This window comes from Mastomys coucha, unplaced genomic scaffold (assembly GCF_008632895.1).
Source record: "Mastomys coucha isolate ucsf_1 unplaced genomic scaffold, UCSF_Mcou_1 pScaffold15, whole genome shotgun sequence".
In the NCBI taxonomy this organism is placed as follows: domain Eukaryota; kingdom Metazoa; phylum Chordata; class Mammalia; order Rodentia; family Muridae; genus Mastomys; species Mastomys coucha.
In genome coordinates this window covers 46,246,071-46,266,849 of record NW_022196897.1, presented here as the reverse complement: position 1 = coordinate 46,266,849, position 20,779 = coordinate 46,246,071, and positions in this window count along the sequence as shown.

The following is a 20,779-nucleotide window of genomic DNA, read 5'->3' as shown; positions in this document are numbered from 1 at the left end:
TATGTTTAGAAAATGGTTGCTGTTTAATTAATTAATTGATTATTGGAAGCATTAGAGTTTGAAAACTCTTCCATATGTGTGTGTATATATATATGTATGTATATATATGTGTGTATATATATCAGTAATCACTCATTGCTTTTAATATCACCTTAAATTGTATTTTAAATTGATACATAAAACATAAAAGTAATATACATGTTAAAGGGATTAGTGTTTTGGCATGTTTATTTAAATGTTTAAATTAGGCTTAACATTCCTTTCTCAAACATTTATCATTTCTTTGTCGTGAGAGATTTCAAGATCCTTCTAGTAGTTTGTTTGTTTAGGACAACTTTATTACAGTTTAAAAGAGTAACCACAAGGTGTGCAACTGTAAATCCAGGCATCTGTCCAGAGGGGAAGGTGGAGGAGAAGGAGGAGGAGGAGGAAGGGGAGGAGGAGAAGGAAGAGAAGGAGAAGAAAAAGAAGAGAGAAAGCCATGGTTTTTAAAGCAACCATGTGGCAGAAAAATCAGGAAATAATTTTATGAAAAAAGAGAGAGAAAGCCCAGAATGTCAAGAGAAAGCAAGGGTTTGGTTTTTGTCTTGTTTTATAAAAGAAACAAACAAGAAGAAAAAGAACAAATTTCTTTTTTCTGTTTTATTCCATTCACACGACTGTGGATCGTTAAGCAACCACCTCTCTGGTATGTTTTAATGCACAGTATGTTGTTCATAGTTGCCAACTTTCAGTAGCACACTGGACTTCCTGTTCCAATGTACCTGTAACTTAGTACCCACTGATTAACCTCTTCCCAGTCCCCCACTCACAGTACCCCCAGCCTTTAGTAAGAACCATGGTACTTTCAACTTCTGTGGTATGAGATGCACTATTATTATTATTATTATTATTATTATTATTTTATTATTTTGGTTTTTTTCAAGATAGGGTTTCTCTGTGTAGCCCTGGCTGTCCTGGAACTCACTCTGTAGACCAGGATGGCTTCGAACTCAGAAATTCGCCTGCCTCTGCCTCCCAAGTGCTGGGATTAAAGGCGTGCGCCACCACCGCCCGGCTTATTATTATTATTATTATTATTATTATTATTATTATTATTATTATTGATTCTATATGAGTGACAGTATATAGTTCTTGTCTTTCTGTACCTAGCTTATTTTACTTAACATAACAATCTGGAATTCCCTTTATGTTCTTGTGAGTGATGGGACTTTGTTCTTTTAATGGCTGCATACTATTCCGTTGTGTATTCCACATAGCCTTTATCTGTTCATCAGTTGGTGCACACTTCTTGTCTCTCCCTCTTGGCTATCGTGACTAGTGCCATGATGAACATGGGCGCACAGGAGTCTATAAAACATGGATTTCATCCTTTCAGACACAGGAGTAGGGTTGCTGAACCATATGGTGTTTCTCCAGGAGCCTTCCTACTTTTCTACAGCGGATGCATCCATTCCCGATCCCATCAACAGTGTGCAAGAGTCCCTTTCTCCACATGCCCTCAGTGTTTATCATCTAGTGCTGATCCCCTCTGTTTTCTCCACAGATGTCCTCACTGAGGCAAGGTGATAACTCTGTGGTTTTGATTTCCCCAGTGATTTCAATAAAAGTGATAGACATGGCACTTGTACCTCTTTTCTTACAGAACATCTGTTTAGATTTACTGGCCATTCAGAAGGCTGGGTTATTGATTTTCATGCTATGAGATTTTGGAGTTCCTTATGTATTCCAGAAATATACATCACAAATATTTTCTCCCAGCTGTAGGCTGTCTCCTCCTGCTGCCGATTGCTCCTTTCTTACTGTGCAGAAGCACTTAAGTGTGATGTGTTCACATTTTCTATTTATGCTTTCGTTTCCTGTGCCTTGGAGTTTCTTGTCCAAAGAGCCCTTGCCCATCCCAGTTTTCTGACTGCAGTCTCCATGCTTTTCTCCATTAATTTAACAGTTCTTAAGTGAAAGTCTTCGAGTTGAACTCTGAGCTGAATTCTTGTAACAGTTGAGGGTCCAATTTTATTTTATTTTATTTATGTGCAGTCCAATGTCTGCACATGGACATTTAGCTTTCCTAGATGTATTTCTTGGTTTGGAAGATTGTCCTTCTGTCCATGAATGGTCTTAGGACCCTTGTTGGCTATGGCATGTTGTGAAGTCAGGTAATATAATGTTTCTAGCCTTGCTCTTTGTTTTTATTCAAGATTTATTTATTTACTGTTTATTAATTTGTGTATGTGTAGACCCACATACATTTTAGAGTTTTTTTTCTATTTCTGTGAAGAATTCTATTGTTTTTTTGTTTGCATTGAATATGTATATCTCTTTGGATAGTGTGGTCCTTTGGACAATGTTGATTCTCCCATCCGTTGAACATAGAGCGTCTTCCTGCTGTTTTGAGTCCTGTTCAATTTCTTTCACTAATGTTTTATAATTTTCTTACTAGTGATCTTTCTCCATTTCTGTTATTCTACATTTTTTTGCAGCTATTGTAAATGAGCTTGAGCTTACTTTCTTGATTTACACTTCAGGTAATTTATTAATGCAGCCATATTGCTGATGTTGTATGTTGATTTTGGTCCTGAGACTTTGCTGGATCAGTTCTAATATTCTTTGGTGGAATTCTGTGGGTTTTCTACATATTAGCCCATGTCATCAGTGACAGATTATGTCTTGCTTATCAGTTTGGATGTCCCTGAACTCTTCCTCTTCCCTAGTTGCCCTGGTGAGGATTTCAGGGACCATGTTGAATGAAAGAGAAAGTGGTCCTCCTTGTCTTCTAGAGCTAATCGCTCAGCTTTCCTCCTTCAGCAGGATGTTAGCTGTTGGCCTATTATGAATGGGCTTTATATGGTAGAGTGCATTCTTCTATACCTCATGGGTCCAGTGTTTTTCATTACAAAGGGATGTTGAATTTCTCCCAGTATCGTCTTTCCTGTGTCTCTTGAGATGAAGCCTTCCTTGGCTTTTGTCTTTTGTCCTGTTCATGTGTATTATGCTTATCAATTTGCTTATGTTGAAGCTTCCTTTATCCCAAGGATGAATCTCACTGGGTCATGGCAAATATCTTTTCAATGTGCCAGTGTTTTTTATTTGTTAATGGTTTATGAAGGGTTTTTATGGCTATATTCATCAAGGTCATTGGCCTGTGTTTTTCTTATGTGTGTATTTCTTTATCTTGTTTTTGACATCAGGGTCAGGTTAGTATCATAGAATTGGTTTGGGATAATTTCTTATTCTTGTTAAATTCATTACATTTGTTAGTTTCTTTCAGTTCTCACTCTATTTTTTGTTTTCTTTTTTCTTTTTTCTTTTTTTTTTATTATTATATAGACACTCCAGAAGAGGGAGTCAGATCTCATTAAGGATGGTTGTGAGCCACCATGTGGTTGCTGGGACTTGAACTCAGGACCTTTGGGAGAGCAGTCAGTGCTCTTACCCACTGAGCCATCTCACCAGCCCTCTTTTTTCTTTTCCTTTCTTTCTTTCTTTCTTTCTTTCTCTCTTTCTTTCTTTCTTTCTTTCTTTCTTTCTTTCTTTCTTTCTTCCTTTCTTTCTTTCTTTTTTTGAGACAGTCTCACATCATATAAATGAGGTTGACCTTGAACTCACTACAAAGTATAAGCTGGCTTTTGATTCAACAATCCTCCTGCTCAGCCTCCAAGTGCAAGGATTCTAGACCTGAGTGACCACAACTGGCCCAGGTTTTCTATTTCTTTATAATTCTGTTTTGAGAAGGTGCATGCGTGTGTGTGTGTGTGTGTGTGTGTGTGTGTGTGTGTGTGTGCATGCGCGCGCGTGCGCATGCCTCTAGTTTAGCCTTTCTCTCCTGTAGTTGATAGCTACCTCTGACAAGCTTCAGGAGTCCTGTGGTGCCATCATGCCTCCCTCTTAGCTGCTGTCTCTTTTTCTTAGTTAAGAGGAGATTCTTTTTTTCTTTTGTTTATATTTTTGGAGAACCAGCTCTTTACTTTATTCATTTGGCTTTCTGGTTTTTGAGACAGAGTCTTGATGTATATAGCCCAGACTGGCCAAAAACTCATAAGAATTCTCTTGCCTCAGCCTCCCAATGCTGGGTTGTAGGCATGAGTCACTACCTAGCTGATGTGTTTGTTTGTTTGTCTGTTTGTTTGTTTTTGTTTTCCTTTTTTCCCCCCTTACAACAGGATCTCACTATGTAGCTCTGGCCAACCTGGAACTCACGATGTAGATCATGCTGACTTTGAACTTATAGAGAGATGTCTGTCTAGGCATGTGCTACCATTGTGTGTGTGTGTGTGTGTGTGTGTGTATGCATGAGCGAGAGAGAGAGACAGAGAGAAAGAGAGACAGAGAGACACACAGAGAGAAACAGGGACAGAGAGAGAGAGGAGAGAGAAATAAAGTTTCATTATGTTATGTGGTGAGACTGGCCTTGTACCTACAATCCTCATGTTTCGTCTTCCAAGATCTAGAATCACAGGCATGTACTACCATAGCTGGCATTTGTATTATCATTTTTAAGTCCCCATTTAACTTCTTTCTGCTGTGATCTCTGTTTACTTTTCCTACTGATAATTTGGCACTTGACTTGCCTCTGCTTTTCTGTTTTCTTAAGCTGCAGTGGTTGTTTATTTAGCAGTGTTATTATTACTTTTTGGCTGTGAGCTCTGATCACTATATGCTTCCTTCTTAGCCTTTGCTGTCTACCATAGATTTCAGTACACTGTGTTTCCCTCATCCGCTTTAAGAAATTAAAATAAATTACTTTATATGTATGGGTGTTTTGCCTGCATGTATGCTTGTATATGGAGGTCAGAAGAGGCATTTGATTCACTGCAACTTGAATTATAGACTGTTGTGAGCTCTGATGTGGATACTAGGAATTGAACCTAGGCCTTCTAGGATTAATTCTCTTACCCACTGTACCGTCTTTCTAGCCTTCAAGAAATTTTTATTCTAGTTTTTGTTCTTTTTTTTTTTCATGATACATTCACTGGTAATTCAAGAGAAAGTTGCTTCATTTCCACATTTTCATCTTATTTCCAAAGTCTTTCTACCTCTTTTTATGCTTTAATTGCACATTATGATCAGGAAGGTATCTGATAGGACTTCATTTTTTTTTTTTTAAAAAAAAATAGGTTGAGTCTTGCTTTGTGTCCTGGAGAATGTTCCATGTTCTGTTGAGGGGAAAATGAACTTGGTGGCTGTTGGATGGATTGTGCTTTTGGTATAGGAGCAATAGTTTCTTTGTTTTGGGGTCTGGGTGATCTTTACTAAAAGTGCCCTGTTTAAGCCCTAACGTGTTGGCATCTATGTCTTCCAATTCTTTTTGTTAATGCCTTCTCTCTATATGTGGAGGCTTTGATATGGGGTGGATTGTTATCCCATTTGGGAATTATTCTTTTGTCTCTGCAATGGCGTTGCTTATTCTTATTGTTTTTTATTTGAAGTATGTTTCCTCTGATGCAAGTGTGGCTGTTCCTGTTTTCCTTTGGGCTCCATGTGCATGTGATTTATTATTTCATCTTTAGCATCTAGAGTTTTATCCCTTTAGCCTCTTAGCCATGATGTCTGGAAAATTTTTTTTCTCTTCTTCCATTCTCCTCCTCCTCCTCCTCCTCCTCCTCCTCCTCCTCCTCCTCCTTCTTCCTCATCCTCTTCCTCTTCCTCCTCCTCCTCCTCCTCCTTCCTCATCCCCTCCCCTCTCTAATTGATAGAATCTTACTGTGTAGCCCAGGCTGACATCAAACTTTATACCATTCCTCTGGCTCAGCCCCCTGAGTATTGGGATCCACTATGTCTGGCTTTCTTCTGTTTTGTTTGTTTGTTTGTTTGTTTGTTTGTTTTGACAGGGTTTCTCTGTTTAGCCCTGGCTGTCCTGGAACTCACTCTGTAAACCAGGCTGGCCTCAAACTCAGAAATCCACCTGTCTCTGCCTCCCAAGTGCTGGGATTAAAGGCATCACCACCACTGCTTGACCATTCTTTGTTTCTCAGGTGAGACTCTCATCCACCCTCAAGTTATGTCTAAAGTTTCTCCTAAGATGGACACAGCTGGGCAATTGGGACAGACCTGTATTTTGTTCTTGTCTCTTGAAGCCTTGGGACTGCTTTCCTTATCTTTCATCCTTAAAAGAATTTGATTGTAAGATATATTCAAGTAGACTTAACTGTCTGAAATGTAAGGTGAACTTGGGTGTGTGTCCTTTTGGTTGGGAAGTCTTCTCTTATTTCTTTGAATGAGCTGTATGGTGCTCTGGTTCTCTGAAGTCTTTCTTGAGCTCTGGTAAGCCACGTATTCACGCCTCTAAGGTCATTTCAAATTCCTCATAATCATTTTTTTGTTCTTTTTAATTCATTTATTCTTCCTGTTTCTCCTGTTTACTGTACTTTCAAACATCACATCTTTGAGCTCACAGCTTGTTCTGTCCTATGCCTTTGACTACACTTAAACTTTCTTTGACTAGAATTTGCAGCTCCTGAACTTCTGTTCCTGTAATTGCTTCCATAGCTTTGTTAACACTTTTTATGACAATGTTGAAACATTTCCTTGTGTTTTGCTGAAGCTTGCTGAGTCACCTTAAAGCAGCTACTTTAAATTTTTTTTTTTGTAAGAGCTTCCGAATGAGTAGTCTGGTGAGTGTCCAGCTTTTTATTTCGAGTGTTAGGGTGAAATCCTAGTTTACTGAAACACTCTCCGTGGACTGTCACACAGCCTTACATAAGAAGAATTCATTCTGATCTCCCTATCAGTGGCTTTATTTATGGCTGTATTTTCAGAATTTCTGCTATGTAGCTTCTCTGAATCAATATTCACTTCCATTGTTTCATCTCCCAGATCCTGGATTGCTAGGAGTCTACTGCTGGCTTGCTATGTTCAGAACTAGAGGGCAATCCAAACCGTATCTGCTGAAAATACGTAATTGACTACTAAAAGAGTGTTTAGGCATGGTGCACTTGCCTGCAATCGCAGCGCTCAGAATGCTGATCTGGGAGGAACATGTTTTTGGGGCTATCCTGAACTACATAGCAAGACCCTACTCAAACCCCTCTACCCATGGTGGGAGAGGCAGACCTAGGAGAGCACCTAGGGAAAGTAGTTTGCTTAAAACAACAACAACAACAACAACAAAAACTCTTTCTGGGGCCAGGATGGGCCAAGATGCCTCATTCATAATTAGTGGACTTATGTTCAACACCATAGGATTCTGTTAATCTCTGGGATGGAATGGATAAGCCACAAGCTTCTATGCTATGTCACACTTATGCTATGTCCAGCAGTACTACCATCCTGTGTCTACATACCCTATACCAGAACTGATACAAGAAAGTTGTGAAGTGTGGGGTATATGGTGTGGGGTGTGGGGTGTAGGGTGTTGGGTGTAGGGTGTGGGGTTTGGGGTGTGGGGCATACGAAGGATGCCTGCTGTTGAGGCGGACTCATGATCTATCTCTTCACTAGCTGGAGTAGAAGTCAAACAAACTGAAGCCATACATCTCCACGTAGCAGTGGAGCAGTTCCTGGGGTGTGGTTAGAATTAACACAGCTGAAACTCAGGCCTACCTCACTAGCACCCCAGCCTCTGCCTAATGCCAGGGCCAGCCTAGAGGAATGTGTCAAGGACCTTCAGTTTCTGCTGAGGCTGGCTCATGTCGCAGTGGGCTTGTGACCGGGCTCCAGGTGCTAGCTTTCTTGTTCTTCTCCTTAGGAGGTAGAGTTCTGTTCTTTGCTCTATTGTCCAAGGTTGTGGGAGGAATAGAGGACGCTGTCAGCTTTCTGGCTTAACTTGATTGTATTGGCTTATACCTAGATATTGGCCTGGGGAGGGGGCTGTGGAGCTTTGCCAAGCACTGGGTTTCATTGTGATGGGCCTGGTACTGTCTTTCAAATTTCAGGGCTGAATTTTCTTCTCTTTGTACTCTCCAAGTAATATGTGTTTCTTTCTGGTCTAAGAAGTTGAAGACATTTCTTTCTCCAGCCTCCTTTAGAACATCTTTTCACTTTGTTAGACTAAAAGCAGGTACTAGGTTCTCTTGCCTGATTTCCTTAGGTCTTATGGGGAGGGGGGTATTTTGATGTGTGAACAGCTGTGTTTCCTGGGTCTTTGGAAGATGACCCCTGGAGAACCGTACTCATCTCTCTTATTTACTATTTTTTGTTTCACAAGAATCTACCAAAGTAACTTTAACTTATTGTTACATTTATTTCTATATTTTTCTGTGTGTGTTGGGTAGGGAAGGGGAGGAAGAGGCGTGCCACAGAGCATGTGTGGAGGTCAACAGAAAACATGTGGAAGTCAATTCTCGCCTTCTACAATGTGGGACCAGGAATGGGACTCAGGTTGCCAAGCCTGGTGGCAAGTGTCTTTGCCCACAGAGCCATCTCAGCAGTGCCTAACCAACTTTAAAAACACTGTAGCATTCTGCATTGCCACCAGCAGTGAATGGGCAGGCGTTCCTGTTTCTCCATATCCCCATTAGCATTTGCTGTTGTCAGTGTGGTTTTGGTCACTCTAGCAAGTGTGCAATGGCATCTCACTGTTGTTTTAATGTGAAATTCCCAGATGGCATATGATGTCTTCTTTTCATATACTGATCTATCATTGCTATATTTTTTTCTAGTGAGGTATATGGAGATTTTGAATTTTAAAATTTTAATTTTATTTTAATTTTAAAATCATCTAAATTATTGTTGAGTTTTAATAATTCTTTTTGATAACTCTTCTTAACCAGTTGTGTGAGTTGAAAATATTTTCCCCAGTCTGAGACTGATCTTCTGTTCTCTTGCTATTATCTTCTGAAGAATACAAAATTTTAATTTGAGGTCAATATGTGACCTAAATGGCAATGCATGACTAGCTTGGCAAATTCTCTAATCCCTCACTGTACAGGGGGATGACACTGAGTCATATCTCGTGCCCCAGGCCACTCTGATGGACACTGATCAGAGTCAGGATCTATGTTCTTCCTGCTTAATGCCAAAAGCCAAACCTTTCCTTCTCCAAGTGAAAGATGTTTCTCTCCATTCCAGGAGAGTGACCCTATGGGTAATTATCTCTCCAGTTTTCCTCAGGACATCTTTTCACCTCAGTACTTTGTTATACTAAAAGCAGCTCCACCAATGTCAGCCTCACAAACACAAGGTTTGCAGAGGGATCAGATATCTAGCTATGGTTTGAAGCAGGATTCTCAGGGACTCCTTTTCTCTCATTTTTACCCGAAGGAGAAAACCTGCTTGCTGTGTCTGACACTTCACCTTTGGTCTCTCCAGCTATTCTCTGCTTCGCTAGACCTTTCCTTCAGCAGGTCTTAGGAATCTGACCCAGGGGAAGGGGCTCTGCAGGAGGGACCAGCAGCTTGTAGCCTTTAGACTCAGGTCTGTTCTTCTTTCTCTGGGTTCAGGTTCCCTTTTGTGTCTAGGCTTCAAACCTCCATGGGGCGAAGATGAAAGACTATTTCATCTTCTCCTATATGCGAAGAGGAACAAAAGATGAATCTTCTTGGCTGCCTCATATCATGGAGCCCTGGGAACCCTGCAGGAGAACAGAGCATGGATTATAGATAAAGTTTAAATCCATTTTTTTTGCAGGAATTAGGAGGCTTACAAATGAAAGCAATATCTGTGTTTGGACAATGACTATCTTGGGGCCCTTATGGTTTTAATGAAATTCTATAGATCAAATATCTTTAAGATCCTCGGAGGCAAGAATGTATAAGGTGACCTCTGCTCTGCTGCATCCCAGGAACCATACTGGATCCTGGCAGGGATGGGAGAGGAAGCAGTTGATGGGCAGGCTGAGCTCACAGGAAGTGCAGTCCCATCTTGGGGAGTCAATTGGGAGCAGAAGATACAACATGCCTCTAATTCTCTCAGGTATGTGCAAAGAAGGAAGTGTCCAGTTATCCAAAGTAGTGGTTCTTGAAGGGTGGTATGGATCCTGGGATGCAGAGATGGTTCTTGAAGGGCGGTATGGATCCTGGGATGCAGAGATGGTTCTTGAAGGGCGGTATGGATCCTGGGATGCAGAGACTCTTTCAGGGAGTTCCCAAGTCAAAGCTAATACCCTCTTGTCATTTTCACTGTTTTATTTTACTCTGTCATGAGCACATAGGTGTGTTGTGTGGAGACCTGCAACAAATAGCTGAAGCAGAAGAGAGGATCTAGCTGAACATGAATGAGATGCACAAAAATAAAACAAATACGATCTTCTTAACTGAATTGTAAAATACAGTTATTTTTCATCAATGGGTAATTTACATTGACACTTTATGATAGTGGCAACTTATACTGGGTTTAGTTTAGTAAATGAATTTTTAAGTTTAGGGTTTTAACCTTTCTTCCTTTCTCTCTTGCTTGCTTTTTTGAAATTCAAACCCATTGCCTTGTATGTGCTAAGCAACAAGTCTCCCAGTAAGCTGTGCTGCCTGTCCCAGAGTTTTCATGTGGAATATAAATATGAATACAGAGAACACTCATCCACAAAAGCCCTCTGGGGCACTGTTGAAGTTACCTAGTGTAGGGAGCACACATATCATTAGTGTGTCTCTGGGCTACATTATGTATCCATACTTGCCTGCTACAGGATAAACAAATGAATTCAGATTTTCAGTTAGACTATTCAAAACTTCAAATTTAGTCTAAGAAGGTATATTTTAATTAAATGCACACACTTGTAAGTGAGGAAAAGAACTCTCACATATGAGTCTGGGGAAATAACTTTTTATGAAGTTATATCTCAGAAAAAGTGTATTTCTGAATTGGGCATTTACTGCATGTCTTCTCAGAGCTGCCAATGTGAACTTTAAGGCATTGTGAATCTCTGTAGGAAATAGACTACGTTGCACTTTCCAGACTCATTTAGCCATAAACCTCTTGGGGATATCAGGTAGACCCATGATGTAAGGAGCACACTGAGCAAATGCTGAATGTGGCTGAAGAATGAGCTGGTCCGAAGGCATGGGCCATGAATAGTATACAGAAATTCACTTGCTTGGTTGACTAAGTGTTTTAGTTACTTTACTATTGCTGTGGCAAAACACCATGATCATGGCAACTTATTGAAGAAAGCATTACATTTGGGACTCGTGGTTCCAGAGGGTTAGAATGTCCATGACCATTGTGGTGGCAGGAAACATGGCATCAGGAAGGCATGCAAACCCCAAAGCCCATCCACAGTGACACACTTCCTCCAACAAAGCCACACCTCCCAATCCTTCCTAAACAGTTCCACCAGCTGGGGACCAAGCATTCAGATAGATGAACCTATGAGAACCATTCATTCTCATTTAAACCATCACAGCAAGGCGCCAACAGGGCTGGTTGTGCTTGAGGATGTGCAGGTGTGAGTTCAGTCGGGAGTGATGGAGACTGGGAAGAATCCACTCCAACCTGATAGTGAGTAGTGAGGTGGGGGTTGGGTACTCCCACCTGAAGCAGACTTAGAGGTTTTCTAGATTCAGTCAGAAGCACAGGATCCTGGAGATTTCCAGATAGAGCTGTTCATAGGAAGGTTGGGAAGTTCTGTTTGACCAATCACATTAGATGGAGTATCAATGGCAATCACACCTAGGTCAGGAGAGGATGGAACACCACAAAGCTGCTGACTGGACTCCTTGGTCCTCTTCTCTGGTTTCTCTGGTCTCTCTTGTGAACTCTGCTTGTTTGGGAGGTGTACTGGCTAGTTTTATGTCAATTTGATGCAAGCTATAGTTATCAGAGAGAAGAGAGCCTCAACAGATAAGATGCCTTCGTAAGATCAGGCTCTGGGCAAGTCTGTAGAGCATTTTCTTAATTAGTGATTAATGGGTGAGGGCCCTGATCAATGCGGGTGGGGACACCCTTGAGCTAGAGGTGTCTATAAAAAAGCAGGCTAAGCAAGCCAGTAAGCAGCACTCCTCAATGATCTCTTCCTTGGCTCCTTCTTCCAGGTTCCTGCCCAGTTTGAGTTTCTGCCTTCTCTCCAGTGGACTGTGATTCAGAATATGTAAGCCAAATAAACCCTTTTCTCCCCAAGTTGCTCTTGGTCACATGTTTCAACATAGCAATAAAAACCCTGAGGAGGGTACAGGAGAGGCCATCGGTGAAGTGCAGCCCAGTTGCAGCAGAAGACTCTAGCATTTTGGAGATGCCAGTACCAAGGGGTGATTGACCACCAACCAGGGACACCAGCAGCGATGGAGTAGAGCTGGCCTAAGCGTAGGAGCCAGTCTGTATGGGCTACAGAAAGTAGAGTTGAAGTGTTGACCTAAGGCCTTCAAAAGAAACCATAGATGTGAGTCAAACACTGTTGCCATTGGTTTACTTTGATCTGATTGTGGCCATGCCCTCTGGCTCTTCCCTCTTGGAATAAGAAAACATTTAACTTATTTTGATTTTATGCAAGCCCACAGTTGAGAGATTTTGAGCTTTTAAAGAGATTTTTGGTTTTGGAGAGATATTGAATATTTTAAAAAGATTTTGAAGTTTTAATAAGAGTTTGAATTTTTAAAGCACATGGAACTTTTAAAAGTTGGAATTTTTTTAAAGGTTTTATTTTATTTATTTTATGTGTATGAGTACACTGTAGCTGTACAGATGGCCGTGAGCCATCATGCGTGTGGCTGCTGGGAATTGAACTCAGGACCTCTGCAGCCCCGCTCACTCTGGCCCAGCTCGCCCCACCCCCGTCCCTAGCTTGCTCTGGCACAATACACGGTAGCTGTCTTCAGACACACCAGAAGAGGGCGTCAGATCTCATTATGGGTGGTTGTGAGCCACCATGTGGTTGCTGGGATCCAAACTCAGGACATTCAGAAGAGCAGTCAGTGCTCTTACCCGCTGAGCCATCTCGCCAGCCCTCAAATTTGGAATGTTTTATGCTGTGATGTTGATATTAAGGTGTGATCTTTGAGAATGAACAAGAAAGGAAAGTTTATAGCTTAACAGCGATGTGTTTGTGTTGACAAGGGGTCAACTTGACACAAGTTATTATCATCTGAGAGGAAGGAATTGCAATTAAGAAATTGCCACCATAAGATCAGCATTTTTTTAAATTAGTGATTGATGTGGAAGGGCCCAGCTCATTGTGGGTGGGGACACCCTTGGACTGGTGGACCTGGGTTCTTTTACAAAGGAGGCTGAGTGAGCCATGAGGAACAAGCCACTAAACAGCACTCCTCCATGGCCTCTGCATCAGCCCTGTCTCCAGGTTCCTGCCCTGTTTGAGTTCCTGTCTTAGCTTTTCCTGTGATTCAGGACATGTAAGCCAAACCTCTCCAAGTTGCTTTTGGTCATGGTGTTTCATCTCAATAGTAACCGTTCCAAGGGTGGGGAGGTCAGCTCAGATCCACACTGTGGGTCCATTGGGATTGGGAAGATAGTATGAAATCTACGTTCAATCTCGGGCTCAGTTGTTCTCTCTAGAAAGAGTTCTCTGGGAAGTTTTGGCCCTTGTGTCTAGAATATTATAAGACATAGACTTGAAAGGTTTCTGAGGACTGTGACTCTCATCAGTCAGGATGTACACAGCCACAGGCTTTAATCCTCCAATCATTCCTATTTGAGCCAGATTAGCAAGGTGAGTTTTTTTTTTTCCTAAGTATGTGCTAGCCCCGCGGCACTGGAGACAAATCTCCCCCTTCTTTCCCACTCCCAAGGAAGAAGCCTGCTTTCCCTTTTGAGATTCAGTTTGGTCTGTGTCCACTAAAGAAGCAGGCCACAGGCTTGAGCATTCTGGGTTTCTGAAAACTCAGGTATAGCCCTATTCTTTTCAAGATAGGGAGAATGCAGAGGGGTCATATGTTGGAAAATACACTGGCTTTCTCTGTTGTGAGATAGATTGAAAATAACAGCTTAAATCAGAGCAAAAGGAAGGCTTCTATAGTTCCCAGAATGAGCTGAAGTCATGTTTTTCTTTCTTTCTTTCTTTCTTTCTTTTTTTTTTTTTTTTTTTTTTTTTTTTTTTTTTTTTTTTTTTTTTTTTTGGTTTTTCGAGACAGGGTTTCTCTGTGTAGCCCTAGCTGTCCTGGAGCTCACTCTGTAGACCAGGCTGGCCTTGAACTCAGAAATCTGCCTGCCTCTGACTCCCAAGTGCTGGGATTAAAGGCATGAACCACTACCGCCCGGCTGAGCTGAAGTCATGTAACCAAGATGCCCGACCTCCCAAAGTGCTGAATGGCTTGAAGATCCCACCTTGAGGGCTTTGGACTTCACTTGGTTGGCTGAGCCCCTGAACTTTCCTCACCTTGTCAGCTGGCCTCTTCTGATACTGGAATGTGATTTGTCTCTATAGTTTTATATGGAGTGATTGGTCCCTGGCTGCGGATTCAATTTTGGTAGGTTTGGCACAGTTGGGGCAAGTAGATCCCTGAGAATGTGGCTTGGGTTGTTACACTTGGTCCCTGGTTCCTAGTCCCATCCTCACACTCTGCTTCCTGGTCACCGTGAGGTGAGAGGCTTCTGCCACATGTGTCTCATCCTACAGTGATTTTCCCGAATGCATCAGGCCAAGGGCCATGGACTGGATCATGTGAAACCTGAGATAAAAGAAACCCTCTCTCCTGATGCTGTTGAAGACATTTATTTACAGCAACCAAAATGTCAGACTAGTACATCTCCATTGCTTTTGAAAAGCAGTGAAGAGTAAAAGAGTCTATGCTGTGGGAATATTTTTAAAAAAATGAATCTACCCCTCAAACTCTTTCTTGATGGTGCACGTTCTAATGCAGGTACTTTCCGGTCTCAACACTAAGTCCTGGCGGGTTTTTGCTATTTTCTCCCAGCTAGCAGCAACATCTTGCTCACATGCAACTCTTTACTCACCCCCACAATCATTCGTCTAGCACCTAGTTAAAGCATGACTCTTAAGGCTTAATTATCTAATCAGGTTTATATAATAATAAGATCACAATTACAAGATGCCAATGCAATAATTTCAGTGCCAAATGATAAAGATAAATTTTGACCCAATTAATTTAACCTTGTAAAAACCTTAGCCTGGTTGTTATAACCACACGGGGCTGAATTATCCTCTTCCCCGGCCTCCATGATGATCCACCACTACCTTTCTGCTCTCCATTTTACTCCTCTACTTCTAGCTCCACCTCTCTATTCCTGTCCAATCATAGGCCTGCCACTGCCCTAATGCGATTGGACAGAGAAAATGCTGCAACAAGTCTATGAAGAAAATAAACAGAATAAAAGACATCCTTCCAGAATATCTGTAATGTCTCTAATTCATCTTTGGTGAATGATCTGTTGCCAGGGATGGTCTTTTTCTACCACAACTGTTGAGGCTGGTAATGCTGCACTGGTCCTGCCAGTGCAGAGTCGACCCAACATAACCCCATTCCTAAGATGACCTGCTTACCCTCCTGCCTGGGTCAGCTGTCCCCAGGTGAGCTGTTTCTGGAGGCTGCACAGGCAGTGGAGCTGGATAGGGCGGAGAAGGGTTGCTCTTTTAGAAGTCTCATGCTACAGATCTGTCTTACTCAGAGCCTGGTTTGTGAATTGGTCATTTGATGATTTTCTTAGAAACCTTAACTTTTGAGGTGAGTCAATATGGTCTTCTCCTAGTTATCTTTGCTAAGGCTCAGACTGCTTTGCATTCTTGAAGGCTCCTTAGGTTGGGAAGCTAGATGGATTTCTGTCTGAGAGAGGAGTGGCCAAGGGTTTATGTTGGTCAAAAAGTGACATTCTTCTGATTTTCCAGGGAAAGGCTAACAAGGGAGAAATCCAGGCTTCAGTCTTCAAGTGGTGAGACCTTGAGCCACTTAGGTTACATTTCTGAGGACAACTTTCTCTTCTCATGTAACCATCTTTGTGAGTGGAATGATGTGGTTAGAGTCCATGACACCTGACAGCCTAGAAAATGCTCAGCAAGTGGGTGTTACTATTTTTAGTATTAGGAGAAAGTAGACATCTGCCATTTCTCTCACCCCAACCTTCAAGCAGCAGCAGGAGCCCAGTTCTTCCTGCTTCTCTTTACTCTCTTCTTAAACTCAGGTCCATGCAGCCTTTGGCAAGCTCACAGTTTCCCTAGTGCCTTTGCTTAAAAACCCAACGCTTAGTTCAAGTGGCCCTGTCTTCTCTGAGGCTGTCTCTGATAGCTCACTCCAGACTTGGCAGTTGGTCAGGGTTCGCACAGTCTCAGGGCAAAAGTAAGTTCATCAGCTTCCCCCAGCTCCCCACAATGCCTAGATTCTAGATCATTGTAGGAGGATGTTCCAGAAATGGGAGTGAAGTGGCTCTTCAGTTGGGTAGCTAAGGTCACAAGAGCACAGCCACAGGCTTTAGGGAGCTACTCATGACATCACACACTGGCCACACATTAGCTACCATTACTTATTTTTTTTAGAAAAATTAAAAGAAATTGAGATAATATCTATGTAGCCCTGGCTGTCCTTGAATTCCATATGTAGATCAGGATGGCCTCAAACTCACAGAAATCCACCTACCTCTGCCTCCCAAGTGCTAGGATTAAAGAAATGTGCCATCACACCTGGCTCCATCATTAATTTTGTTTGTTTTTAGTTATAGAACATTTGCTAAGATGATCTTTTGTGAGCACAAATTGTAGAAAGTTCTGGATGACGACACAACGAGTGAGGGCCAGGACCATAACACTTGTGAGATTCCCCATGATCAAAGACTGTATGCCACCATGAAGGTAGGGCTCCAAATATGGATCTTGAATGGCTCCTTGTTATCTTCAGTTAACTTTTAAGCTCTAAGTTGCCTGGGGGTTCTTGTGTAAAGTTGGTATTTTTAAAATCCAGCTTGGTTGCCTTTCATGTTTAGGAGGGAAAGGTACCATGCCTTCTGTTCAACCATGGAATTAACACAACCCAGGCTGGACCTTCCACTCATAGGAATGGAGTAATGGCAGTTCAGAAATCACCTCATAGCACTGTTGATCATCTTGGGCAGAGACCAAGAATATGTCTTCTCACCTATCTTTTTATATCCTTCAAGAACAGAACCACGACATGAGTAGACTTGGCAAGGGGCCCAGGTAAAAAGCTTTCCAGTTTCCCTCACAGGTAGGGTATTCAGTGAGACACATGGGTGGGGATTCCAGGGAAGTTATTTCAAAGAGGTTGACTCACCTGGCAAACTTTTCTTTCTCAATTTTTTTCTTTTTTTCTACTTGATGCAGAATGAGTCTGTGTTAGTTGGGGTTCCAGCAGCTGGCAGGAAAGTCACGAGGGTGAGGAAACACTGGGTAGCAGTGCAGAGCGCTGGCCTCTGGGGACAATGGTGGACCTAGCACATGAACTTCAGAAGGCCTTGCTTTGGCCGCCTCGGGATGAATGTAGTGGAGAAGAGATACAAATAAGACTCCGACTTGTCCTGTCCTGGGTCTTTGGCTGGAACCTCGTTCTTACCAGCCAACCAGTTCCTCAGTTGTGCTAGCTTGTCACCATCAGGACGCACCTGTGATAAATCCAGTTGAAAGGAAGAAAGGGGGTCTGGAGGGCTCCAGAAGACCCTAATTTGGATCTCAGCACCAACGTCTGGCAGCTGGAAAATGCCCATAATTTTAGCTTCAGTGGATCTGATGCCCACTTCTGACCTCTAATAGCACTGGCAAACATGTGGCATATATTCACACAGACACACCGACACATAGACAGATACACAGACACACAGACAGATACACAGACACACAGACAGATACACAGACACGCCACACACATATACAAACACACAGACAGATACACACACACACACACACACAAAGAAAATAAATATTTTCCTTGAAAAGGAAAATATTTGAAAAGGAAAATATTTATTTTGGTTTATAGTTTCAAAGCCCACAGGGGAGTTTGTGGTAATGTAAGTATGTTTACCTCATAGTGAACAAGAAGCAGAGAGCTAGGGAGGCTTCCAAGATCTCCTTCAAGGGTACTCCCCCAGTGGCCTAACTTCTTACTAGGCTCTCCATAAAGGTTTTGCTACTCTCAGTAGGACAGCAGGGTGACCAGCCCCTCCCATACGGACCTTTGGAGAATGTTTAAGACTTAAAACATCACTCTGACCTCCAAAAGGGCTTGCCTGCCTTACAATGTGGCATGCGTTTAATCCCATCTCTGACAGGCCTTAGAGTTGTAACTGTTTCAGCATTGTTGAGAAGCCTGGTGGAATTCTCTCCTAAAACTCAAGGCAAATGAGCTCTGAGTGCCTATGAAAAATACTGGTAACATACTCAAATGCACAAAGGCACACGGTGAATCGTCATTTTCAAGTGGAAGGAATAGGAAGATGGATTAGATCAGTGCAAGATGAAAACCCAGCAGGCCAAACAGTAAATCCTGTAACATTGCGTCTAGTGTGTGGGGTCACACAGTGGCATGATGTGAGCGAGCATCAAGTGGTTTTCACAAGCTTGTCCTCAAGGCCCTCCTGGCTGCCACCTTTATGGCTTGTTTCTTGGGTTCCTCTTCCTGTCTGGGGCTTTGCAGGTCAGATGGCCTACTTTCCCTAACTCCCAGAGTCTCCAAGGCAGCCTTGCTTTCACTTCAGTTCAGACATTTCATTCTCGGGGGCTGTATGCAGCAGTTCTGAACCTGGATCATGTTGCTTAGCCTCCCAGTCCTTCCTCTGAAATCTGGTAAGTCTCCACTCCTCCACAGCTCCTGTATTCTGCAACCTTGTAAGAACGGCATTGGCACGTCACCAGAGTCTGCTACTCCAGTGAGCCAGCTGTAATGGCTCCAGAGTCACCATTGAATGCACGGAGGGAAAATAAATCCCTAGGAAACCATAGCCAGGTAGCTCAGCCCAGCAGGAGCTGCCGGGTTTTCTTTTCAGAATAATTCCTGAGAGGGGCTAGAAGGATGGCTTAGTGGTTGGGCCAAGCATATACAAACTGCCACAGTGGTTAACAGCGTTAGCTGCTCCTCAAGAGGACCCGGGTTCAATTCCCAGCACCCTCATGGCTGCTTGAGTCTGTAACTCAAGGTCCAGTGGATCCAATACCCTCACACATATATATATGTGGGCCAAACACTAAACGTACATAACAATAAATAAATAAATAATAGAAAAAGATTCCTGAGATATGCATGGACATCAGTTCTGTTCTCTAAATGCAATGTATTTTTTCTCTCTCTCTCAATTCTCATCCTGTCTCCCCTCCGTCTCCTCCTTTCAACTCCTTCCAGGTTGTTCATGGTCTTTTTTCTTTAATCATTATTGATTATTGCTATATATGTGAGTGAATAAGTATATAAATAACTTGCTAAATCTGTTCAGTGCTTTTTATAAGTATGTTTCTAGGACTGACTACTTGGTATTGGGTAAGGTCAAGCTTCTTGCTGAGAAAGACTCATTCTCCTCTCTCAGCAGACTTTAATGAAGAGCCTGTAGCTGGTCATGTGGGGGTGGAGCCCTGAGAGATTTTCCTGGATCTGGGTGGATCCCTTCCTATTATTAACACCCCACCCCAACCCTGGCCCGGTTCACTACTTTCCTTAGAAACCTGAGCACATGGATCATTGTCTTTCGCACTCCTGGAAAAGATTAGCAGCTCACTGGGATTGGACTGGGGCAGCCCCGACTACTAAAGGAGAGCCTAGAGAGGCTGCCTTTACCCTGAAGTCATTTTATTAGATTAGCACTGAGTGTCTATGGCACCCTGTCAGGCACTGGGAGCCAAGAGCATTACATGTCGTTGCCAGCAAACTAAGGCACATTTCAGGGGTGTTGCCTTCTGGGGAGTAAGCAGTTAAGAGATTTGGGAAGGAAGAGTTAGCTGTTTCCCCTCTGATTTCAGAATTATACCTTTGACCCCGCATACGTTGTGATTAATTTTATCTTTTGAGCCAATGCATTGACAAACTCTGGAATGAGCTCTCCGTCCATGAATAGAGAGCAAAATGGTGCATCATATCATTAAGTCTTTATCAAAATTCCCCTAACTGGTGGATGGGAGTTTAATAATGAAAAAGCTAGTTATGGCTTATGCAAACGATGATGACAGTACAGAATGTTTTTCAGTGATTTCAAGTTAGAATTAGGCAACGGCAATAGGCACAAACAGCCACTTAGGGGACACGCCAGCTGCTTCAAGAGAAGCTGCTGACATAAAACCAAGGGAAGGCACTAAAACAGACACAATTCAAAGTCATAATTTGCTTGCTAAAAATTTCCTTTTGGTGTCTGCAGTCTTTGAGGAGGGTCCTGAATGAGGGCATTCATAGTGCCAGCCAATTAGAACAAGCTATCATGGGAATGAACGGGGCACTTCTGTCACAGGGTAAATCAAGATGGGGGTAAAACAGAGAGCTAGAGGGAGATAAAGTGGACTAGAGTCAGCTGAACTGTATTCTCCGGGCTCTGAGATCCAGTTCAACCCAGTTCAGCCCTGGCATGGACCAGCCAAGGACAGCTAGATAGCTTCCGTCAAAGTTGCCCTGGAATCCACGCTCCTCGACCTCCCACGCTCTCTTAATTCCCTTCCCAGTTGCACACCAATTAAGTTTCTTCCCCAAGGGTTTTCCTAGACCAGACGCAGAGTTCTCCCTTGGTTTCCAAGTCTGACCCATGAGGCCATGACTCTACAGACCTTTTTGCTTTCTGTTGACACCTCTCTGTAACTCTGAGGAAAGGGCTCCGCCCCCACACTCCTTCCCTGTAGCTGGGGGACCCCTGAAGTGGATGAGGTGTTTATTCACACATTCCTTTGGATCACCAGGTAAGAGGACTCCACGTTTCTCTCTTTGTAATGCATTTAAACCCAAGTCTGAGCTGTCCTTAAGTTACTTGCTTGCCAACATATGTAAATCTGCACAACCATAGCTCATCTGAAGGCTGCCAGCATGGT